We start from the raw sequence: 10,010 nt of genomic DNA on the forward strand, positions 1-10,010 counted from the left end.
TGCAGTTACTGCCTCCTATGTAGTGGCTGCAGTACTAACACTATTCCTGAGAAAGGAAGAGAAAATAAATAACAAAAAGGGCATTTAGACATAACATGTAGCAAATGAAACCTAAAAACTTGACACAGGCAGCTTTACAGAAGAAAACAAGAAACTGACAGATGCTGTGAGTGAAACCGAAAATATAGTATTCAAGATCTTAACTTCCACTTCTTTGTTGGACAAAATTCTCATTGGCTTCAGAAAAGTTTTCTTCTGATAAGCAGTAAGTCTGGGCCCATAAGCACAACCTGACTTACTCTAAAAATTACTATATACAAGACCCACTTGTTCAGCTCTCTATTTAGGAGAGTGAGTAGTTGTAGGTACACATTTATTTCCTTCTACAGAGAATTCTGTCCATAGCATGGAGACAAGAATGGTTCCTAGCACGGTTACTATTTTCTCCCCATACCTTGAAGAGGGATGAAGTAGATTAGAGGATGACTAGACAGCCCTGTCTCTACCTCCCCTAAAGTGCTGGATTAGCTATCTCTCAGACTAAATAAGCAGCTGGTGCACAAGGGCTGCAGCAAACTGCTTCTCCAGTGGTGAGGGATTATGACTCAGCACCACCAGTCACTGTGTTTGCTCATTACTCAGGACAAATTGCAAGACTGCAGTAAGTATTCCCCAATAAATACCAAAAGGTATACAGATGAAACAAACAGACACTGCTGACTGTAACACCAGAATAAAGATACAATTCTTCATCACATCCAGTGTCACTTAGTCAGGGTGATGTTTCCTGTATTCGGCAAACATGCCAGTAAAAGAATTTCCTTGGCATACAGACAATGTGGAAATGTCCTTTTAAAAATCAGTTAATACCAACAGAACTCATGAGCTAGCTGGAACCATTTCCTATGCTATGGAAAGAACACTTGAATAAGGTTAACCAAGACATTTCACCCTTTCAACCTCCCCCCTCCTCATCTATTTCTGGATGTCTTCTTTTGTTCACCCTTTGCTAATTATAGTGGCCTTTGCTTAGGTGATATTTATAGTCTTAAAAGAGTTGCCTGACTTTTAGAACACTTTATTCATGTATATTTCCTGTGTTTATTGTTGCCTTAACTAATTTTTTAAATTAAATTTACTTGATCCAAGATTTTATTTAGCAACAAATATCAAAGTAACTTTTCTTTCAACAAATGCAAGAGCTGTATTTAGATGTAAAAAGCATTTTCCTATTTCTGAATTTCTGAAAACAGATTTTAGTTTCTTTCCCTCTCCAAGTGATGGGTATGACAGACGATTCCAGAATTAGACAAAATGAAATTTTTCATCACAATACAATTATTTGGTTTCTTATTTTACTAATTTATCATATCTTTTCTTGTCTGCAATGGTTGCTTTAATGAGTGGGGTGTTTCCAAGACACAGTGTTAAATATTTGTTTGTCCACACTGCCCCGATGTTTACCTAACCACCTCTAACTGAACTTCTACCAGTTACAGAAGTGGAAAAAAGACACAGAGGATGTCCACCTAAAATTATAGCTTCACTTTCCCACCGGCAAAGTATTTTATCTCTTTCTTGGTTTTTCTTAATTCGTTCTTAAATCTGACCTTTTATTTCTTCTGTAGTTGCTCTACAAATGTGCCTATAGTGATGCCAACAGCAACAACTTTCAGCCCTTATTTCAAAACAGTAAATAAAGAACAATTTAGGGAAAAATATGGTGCATGTCTTTCATCTCTACTGAAAGCAGATGGATTTGGGGAAATTTTAAAGCAAAGCGTGAGACTAACTGGCGGGTTGCCTTTCAGCAGAGACCCTCTCTCCTTTCCTGGTAGCTGCCATCCACTCAGACAGGCACAGGCCAAACTAAGGGCACTAAACCTCTGCGGAGGACAAACCCCAGCAGCTACAGCCCACTCCGTGCGCTGGTGCCCCGATGCCGGTGTACCTATCTCCATTTTACACACCAGGGTGTTGCCTAGCGGGACGGGTGAAGGGCAGTGCAGCCCGTTGCAGCCCACTCCTAATGGTGGCATGGGGAAGGGGTGGGCCCCTTCCTGGGCAGGCAGCTAGAGCCCCTCAACCCAGCTCCCACCCAGGGTGTACATGTCTGGAGCCCAGGGTTGGGCGCCGAGCCTGATGTACACCTTGCTCTGCCCCGCAGTGGGGTCTGAGTGCCATGCAGGTGCAGAAAGACAGGCAACAGAGCGGCTGCTCAGGGGACAGCATCCAGCCAGCCTCCTGTAGTGCCTCAGGCTGCCCACCCATACCCCTTCTACACAGCAAAGGGCTAGTCTCAGGTCAGGGAGAAGGAACGTGAGAGAGGCAAAGCTACAGCTTTTGAGTTAGCTCGTTTTTTAGGGTTTGTTCCCTGAGTTATTTACTGATGTCCCATGCAGGGCACAGCTCCTCTTCCTGACACAGGGCCCTGAGGACACCTGCAGGCACTAACAGCCCCACCTGGCCCCCACCCACGGCACCATTTAAGCTCCAGCCAAGACTCTGGCTCTCCCTGGGCTGCCTCACAGGTAAGGCTCCCTCGCCACCTGTGTGTGCCCTTGCCCTGTCCCTTCAAATCATACCTTGTCCTTGGGGCTTGTGTGGCCCCATGTGAGGGTGGTGGGGCTGGCCAATCCTGCTGGCACCCCTGGGGCCTGCCCTGGTTTGGGCACAGGGATGGCAGGCCCGTGTCCCTCAGCCAGGCCGAGATGGCGGGGGCTGCAGCACCTCTCGGTTTCTGTGGCGTGTGGAGAGCAAATGTTTCTGATCAATTTTATAATGTGGTCAGACTGTGCTGTGATTCAGCTAACATTAACTCTGAATAAAACTATGGTTTTTATTCAGAGTTGAAATGAAACTTGATAATTAAGAGGGTTCTTATTAGGAAAAAAAAATAAAATCAGAAAACAGTTAAGTGCTGTCCTAAAGATAGTGATGTTATATTTCAGTTTGCTTTTAAGGGCTCTTTACAGCCAGGTGTGGGAAAAGTGTAAGGGTTTAAATAGCTACTTTATGTCTTGCTTTACTAAAACATCTGTATGGCACTCACTTAATGGAGTACCAGATTTTGCACATTGCCACTGCCCTCACATTGGCTGTAACGGAGTTAAAACCAAATGTTTATTATTCATTTGGATATTTCTTGAATTGCACTCAGATTTAAATTACTTTTTGAAATATTATTTCCTCTTGTACTAAAACTCACCCACTTCTGATGTTGCTATTTTTGTGTATTGGCTTAGGAGGGGTGGGGGGAATAAGCAACTGAATTTTATTTCCAGCACATGAAACTTAACTTTGCTTCCTTTTAGAAGTTGTCTTGTAACTTGAGGCTATGAAATAGCGCAAACCATGACAGCTTTGATGCATGACCAAAAAAAATTAAATCTATGGCTGTTTTTGACTAGCATAAAGTGACATGCTTCCCTGGCAATAGATGGGTTGTGCTATTTTTGAAGTCTGAAAATCTACTTGTTCATGCATGCTGGCCAAAGTTTGGAAGTAGAGAGATACCAGATAGATGTTTAAGTGTACTCTGCCTATTGATTTTACTTCCTCTATTTGAAACACCATTTTATAATAATTTTAAAATTCAAAATGGAAAAGACTTAATTCCTCTAGTATGTCCCTGTGCCTATATAGCTGCATAGTGGGTCCAACCTCTTCTGAGTGATCTCACAATTAACAGCATAATTTGAAAGCTCTCAGCTTTAGGCCTTTTCTCCAATGAGTCAGATGCCTGAATATTGTGAAAAACATCTTACTGGTGCTACTACAGGTGGAACACAGTTCCTCACTCTCCAAGGTCTTTGTTTTGCCCAGATGTGCTTCTACATGGCTGCTATACAGTTAAATTAATTGCTTCATGCAGCTATGAATATGCACTTATCTCAATCTTTCTTCATAAATCACACTTTCCTCTGCTTTTCCTATCACTTGTCAGCATTTTTCAGCCCTACAGCTGAGCGGATTATGTGAATTATTGACTCCACAGTGCTGTATAAACAAAAGATCATCCCTTGATCTGACGCAGTTTACCTCTACATATGAAAGTATAGAATAACATCCGTTTATTACAGGGCTTCAGCAGGGCTGATAGGAAGTCTGTAAGTGACTTCTGTATAGCTAGGATTTCATCCTTACTGTAGGTGATCCTAAAGGCTACAGGTTAACGGAAGAACATCCTTAAATCTGAACAGCCTTGACAGATTTATAGAGGTAAACTTTTATTGTAACTGGAAACCATCACAGAATTATCATACAAGTATTGCACACAAGTGCTGGGTCTGAACTGTACAGGTATGATACAAAATCTCTGGATCTGAATGAAAGAAATTCTCTTCCTGTAGTAAGATTTACTGCCTGGTTGTAAGAAATGTTAAAATTTTCAGGAAGGAATGCATCATGGCTATTCATGGGAACCTGGGTAAGTTTGCTACAGTGAACTGATGACTGCAGATCCACTCGAGTGTAAAAGTGGCAGTGTTTCATAAAAACACCTATGTGGAGTATGGTTCTTAGTCTCAGCATGATGCTGAATATTGGGTGTTAGATGGAAAAATTACTAAATCCAGAGTGACTGAACTCAGTCTCCTGCTGTCAGAGGTGATAACACCATATGGCAGAGTGAAACTTAAGTATCCAGCTCCAACATGAAAGGACATAGGAGAGTGTCATCTTTTTTCTTACCCCTAGAAAAAGTGGCAGAGGCTTAGCATTGAACAATGTTTAGGAAGGCTGCAAAATGACAAACTCACATGCTGAAATACAGCATTTAGTTGCATCCTTTGTTCAGAGAAGAACCAGAAGATCATGAAGTTAACTTCTAACAGTGTTCCCCTACGGGGTTCAGTTCTGTGGCAGGTGTAATCCCATGCTTCATCAAACCCTGGTTTCTCTGCTGAGGTTTCTTTCTATAGCAATTATTTTACTATTTGTGAAATTACAATAATTTTTCTAAAGCAAATAATTATTTGGTTGTGTAAAAAAAATACTTTTCCCTTTCCCCAACATTTTTAAAATATTTAAATTTTTTTCATTTTTTTTAAATCCAGGCACACTAGAACTAGACTGAAAATCAATAGATGCACATGACAACATACTAACTAATCTAATTACTGATATTAAGGTTTCTAGCAGCTTCCCTGATTGAAAGAACACTGCAGAAGTTTTATTTCATCAACCATGTCAGTTACATTTCCTGTCCTGATAAACTCATACTACAAAGTCCAAAAGCACTTCAAGTTATCAAATTGCCTTTGATTACTTGTCTAAATAATATATCAACCTTTCATCACCTTGAAGAAGAACTTTTAAGGTATTCCACTGCTGATATTTTTTCTCACCGACACTCCACCCCCAGCCTCTCTTTTTTCCTACTCTGTGTTAATTCAGTTTAATAATTGAATGTCTGTACTGTAATTCCTTCTTTTCTATGTATTTCTTGATGCTTAATTACATAGAGACTGAAATCTGAAATGAAAGATTGAATTGTATATTGTATTGAATATTATATTACTATATCTGTCTAAATGCATTTTACATCCAGGAGTTATGCTAATCCTATTCACACTAAATTTGGACTGCTTTGAGAAATAATTTGAAACTCTGCTAATCTAGTTGTGTTGAAGGCCATAGTTTCAGCTAGTGGAAGCATGGACAAATTTATACTTACAGCAAGAAATCTGTCCCAGAACTGATACAGTCTGACATCAATGAATGGCCTAAATTTGCAAACTCAGTAAATACTTCTAGGATGAGACTCTTTAACATGAAGTACACTGGCTCTTCCTGCAATCATTCACTAAATGGGTTTGTGCTCACATAGTACTTTGACCTATGACATCCTCACTAAAATAGCCAAATAAGTCAAGGTAATTTTTTTTTTTTTTTTTTTTTTGTGAGTCACAAGTCCTTTAAAGCCTTTTTTGTAACTATCAACATTTGGCTAATTTTCTGATCCGCAGCCAGGAGAAAGTATCCTGAGGACTGTTCTACAGTGCAGGTCCTCTTTTCTTCTTGCCCCAGTCAGAGACTGCTTTCTTTCATGGGTTCAGGAATAGTTAGCTTTAGAAATAGTTGTTGAATTTTCCCTGATGCGGGCTGATGAGGAAAGACCAGTCCAGTGGAACTGTCTGCATCCTTTCTTGGGGCCAGGTAACCTTTGGACTCTAGAAACTCTTGCAATATTTTCTTTTTAGCTTCGTACAAAGACCTTTCACCTGACTACGACAGCTGGCTACAAATCTAGCATCCCCAGGGCATTCCTGAGTTTTCTTAGTTGAGGATAAGATGGATATATCTTACTTTTATATTTACTGAGCTTTCAACAACTCCAGAATAGCAAACAAAGGCCTTCTTTACTATTACTCTTAGTATTATCATGAGCCTACTGGGAGGTTATCTCTGTATTCTTCTTTCATCTGTGTATAAAGAACTATATAGAAACGATTCTCATTATGAATAATTGAGTAATATGTGATGTCAAAACCCAGTATTTATGATGTAATAACTAATTACAGACAACTTCACAAGACAGATATATATGTTTGAGATTTTAGCAGGTGTTAAATTCAGTTACTGTATTGCAATTGGCTGCTTTGGATCTTTCTCTGATGTTATTACTAATCCTGATTAGTTTGCTTCATTAATATTTCCATTAATTTCTGATATCCAACATGAAGACAGTAGGATCTGCTCCCTAGCAAGTATGAGCATTAGCCTTAAATTACATACTTAAATTCATATACAGGTCAAATTCTGTAAAATGCAGTGCAAGCTGTAGGTAGTTCCATCCAGTCAATACTGACTCAACCTTTCATGCTTACATGTATAACACATTCCAAAAGAGATGTTGGTAATTTGTAGAGGAACAAGTGAGACAATTGTGATAAGCATAATCTGATAAAAGCTTCATGAAATAAAGTTTTAAAATGTGTCTGATATCACTTGAGTTCTCATTAAAGAAAATCAAATTTTCAGCCAAATGGAAAGAAAAAGATAAAATTTAAAAACTGTAGTTCACTGGTGGCTTTTTGTTATTATCTCTAGGGTAAACGTGACATAAACCACTGATGGACTGGGACAGCATTTTTTTATTATATTCTCCTCCTCTTCAGTCCTTCCTGAACTCTGCTAGCTACGAATCTCAAGGTGTAGCAGAAAGGAAAATGTTTGCCCTTTTATATGAAATCAAGAAGCAAATATGTAAGACTAAATTTAGAATGAAGTGAAAGGATAAAGAATTGCAAACATGCTGTTTAGTAACTCACAGCTAGTCGTGCAAGGCATCACATGACAAAATCACAATGAATTTCCTACAAATCACATTGACACTTTTTTACTGTTAGAGTAATTTAAAATTTTAGTCCCAGAGATCTGCTAATGTACCTGTCTTATCTGAAAGACATGTCAAAATTCACTTAAGTTTAAATATAGGAATAATAAAATATCTTCTCAAGCAAATACATACTTAGCTGTGTACCAGTACGGAACAGTTAGCTCTTCTGAAAATCTAGCTGCATCTTTATCACAATTGCATTCTTCCCTTTCTTCTGCACTTAAAAACTGTCATATCTTTAGGTGTTGTGTTTTGGTTCCTCCCCGCCCAGGTATTGATGTTCTGTGGAGCAATCTGAAATAGCTGCTTTTGCTACCTTTATCAGAAGGAATTGAAACCATGGATGAATAGAAGAGAGCTGTGTTCAGGAAAGGTTTGGAAACCCTTTAGTTTGATCCCCTCCCCTCAGCTGGAAAGAGAGATGGCATTACCTGGTGCTGTTAACAGTGTAGAGTCTGATCTAAACATGGTTTTAGCACCTCACTTTTTTGAAGTTGAGAAGCTTAAAGTTCTTAACATTGTGTGTAATCTGGTCCCTAAATACTGGATGTAGATGGATTTCCACATGTGTTCTGGAATGCTGTGCTGTTCAGCTGATCCTGTCCAATTAAAAAACCAAAACAAAACCCAAAACCCCCTGATCCGGATATGAAACTGTCTGAAGGCTAAGTTTCTAAGATGTAAAGAATACAAATACTAAGCTGAAGCCAATGCCTTGTAAAATTGTGTCGAAGTCAGTTTACTAGCGAAGGGCTGTATGTAGTGAATTTCCAGAATACGTGTATTTCCAGAAGTCTGTATATACATGGTAGTGTATATACATATTCAGAGCCAGGAGAATTTGATCAGCATCTTCATGAAACAAATTTCTGCATCTTTTGTGTCCATACCAGTAAACATATGTTGGTTGAAGAACAGCATCCAGCCTGAGCTTGTTGGAGGCAAAGACCATCTCTGAAACTATTTCCAGTATAGCATGCTGAATGCCTATAAAATCTGCCTATTGATTAAGCCATGGAACTATAAAAAGTAAATGCTGCTTGAGTCTTTTAATATTTTCATTTTAATCATAAGTGGAATTTTAAGACAGCTCATAACTTCAAAATTCTTACACTGAAGAGTATCTGGTTCTCCAAGTCTCAATGATTTTTAACATGATTACTCCAGACTAAAGTAATCCTCAATGTACTGGTAGAAAGATCTGGTCCTCGATATTTAGGATGCAGTCCACTGGAAATGTAATGTGTTTGCAATTTTAATTTAAAAATTATTTAAAAGGAGTAGCATGGCTTATAGCTTACTATAAAATTGTAAACAACTTAGCAAAAAAGATGTGGCATTCTCTTCCTCTCTTTAATCCATTTTCTTTTTTCCCTCTGAGTAAACCTCGTCCCTTCTTTCTCTTTATATAGACTGAGTTTTTAATGGTTCCTGCAACCATTCTCATGAAAAATTGGAGGGAAGCTGGAGTTGTATATGCAACATATATAGCTTGCTTTTCTTGTAATCGGGCTTTATTTCATGTGTCCATATCATTATGGTTATGATAGAAATACTGTAGTGGCAAGCATCCTGACTGCAGCTTTTTAATGGGATCTCCCTCTGTGCTCTTGATTCATGTAGATTCAATTCGCAGTGAACATCTAATTGCTGTGTTGTGATACTGTATTTTCCCTTAGCTTGACTGTAGTCAGCAAGAAATTATGGATAGTCACAAAACTTTACAGATTTCAGAAGCAAATAGGTGTGGCAAAAACATCTCTGTGTAGCAGACAGATTCAGTAAATAGCAATATGATAGGAAAATTCAGTTGTGATTTGAGTTCATCATCTTGAGGGGTTTTTTTTGAGACAAGATCTTTTATTTATTCCAGAGCTAACTTTTGTATCAGGAGTGGTTAAAACCTGTAGTTTATTTCTATTGTCTGATCCCAAATTTCTGGCTTAAAATTTTAGACCTGACCACAATAGACCACAAAATTTCCTTAACAAAAAGTCCAAGAAATGTAAATGGGGAATTTCTGGCTACCAGAGAGCTGCGCATGAGGATTTATTGGGTGCTCAACAAAATTAAGACCCTAAGGCTCATTATAGCCAGCCTAGATTAAAGGAATCCCCCATGTATCAGTGGTGATGAGAACAAAAAGGAGTCCTTAAGATATTTTCTTCCTCATTGCTTTCTATTCTGTGTACACCCTGCTTAGGATTCAGCTTACATGGTTAACTACACACACAAGAATACGTGAAATAACATCCCAGTGAGAAAGTGAATATTCCAAATATGGGCTTGTTATAGGAAGTGTACAGAGATGGACAGAAATGGCTTTCCCCCATATATTAAATGAGGTAATAAAACAATTACATTAATGTAGAATGGTGTAACAGGCATGCTTACAACTCTAAATGCAAGCCAGACAGTGAACAAAACTGACAGGAAAGGAATAAACTTTATGCAAGGCCCTGTGAAGGTTAATAACAGTTGTGATAAATAGTAAGATATAGAGGAACTGAACTGAAACTTGAATCTCTTTGCTACAACTAGTTACAGGCCCAGGTGGAGGATATCTACAAGTTTCTCCTTGTAATAGTCTGCCTACTTCAAGCCAGATAAATTAAGAATGAGATGCTTGGGAAAAAAAAAACCAACACCAAAACCAACACCCCACCCC

At 38.6% G+C, this 10,010-nt stretch overlaps 1 protein-coding gene across 1 annotated transcript in view; it reads right to left on the bottom strand.

The window, feature by feature from the left end:
• NR5A2 (nuclear receptor subfamily 5 group A member 2) overlaps window positions 1-10,010 on the bottom strand; it is an 83,288-nt gene that overhangs the window by 63,985 nt on the left and 9,293 nt on the right. The gene's annotated exons all lie outside the window — the stretch shown is intronic.

This window comes from Athene cunicularia, assembly GCF_003259725.1.
Source record: "Athene cunicularia isolate RWA chromosome 8 unlocalized genomic scaffold, athCun1 chr8_part1, whole genome shotgun sequence".
In the NCBI taxonomy this organism is placed as follows: domain Eukaryota; kingdom Metazoa; phylum Chordata; class Aves; order Strigiformes; family Strigidae; genus Athene; species Athene cunicularia.